Consider the following 800-nt stretch of genomic DNA (forward strand, 5'->3'; position numbering starts at 1 on the left):
CATGTGTSTCTTTTTTATTATCTGAATGAACACTAAAGAAGGATAAAGTAATGTTGAAATTATGAGAGGCTGTAAATATTGGATTAACTTCGAAGATAAGTTGGAGTTAATTTTCCGAGAAAGATTTATTTTCTTGTTTGATGTAATTAATGGGGGTTTCAGGCAATTATTTAATTGGAAAAATTTGGTTAGTTATGGCGTAAAAGTGCAGATTTATTCTACTCAAAGGTGGAACTCTGTAAATCACTTTTGGAACGACTTTCTAGAGGCAATATTTCATTGGAGGAAATCTAGAGGTGTCGCACTTCTRGACTTAAAGTTCTCTACCTATTTATTAAAAATGTATTTAAAAAATATTATCACGTAAAGACTTATTTAGTCGTAAAATGTTTTGTTTTTTCTATTTTCTGGTTYAAATCGTTATAACTGCAGCGATGATGGGTTTATTTTTATGTCGACATTGTAAGTGGCGGTCAGATGGCGCRAGATATACTGGTTTTAAGCAACAAAAAATACGAGTATTTGAACAGGATTAATTTACAATTCGTACTTTGTTTCAAGAGTTTAAAATAAACAAGAAAATCAAATTTTTAGTTAGTTGGAGGTCTCCTTTCAGAAAATAATCGTTAAAAATTTTATTCTCGGCATTAATCCATCATTTGTAATATTAGTCTGAAATTGTAATTGGAAATGCGGTAGCTACAACCTCTTTAACCAGAATTTTTTATTTTTGCAAGAGTCGTTTCACCTGTCCGGGGACACACTGTATAGGCTACTACTTGGCAGTGTTGTGCAAAATG

Source organism: Tribolium madens, unplaced genomic scaffold, assembly GCF_015345945.1.
Source record: "Tribolium madens isolate multiple individuals breed KSU strain unplaced genomic scaffold, Tmad_KSU_1.1 Scaffold_19;HRSCAF=116;Tcas5.2_LG9, whole genome shotgun sequence".
In the NCBI taxonomy this organism is placed as follows: domain Eukaryota; kingdom Metazoa; phylum Arthropoda; class Insecta; order Coleoptera; family Tenebrionidae; genus Tribolium; species Tribolium madens.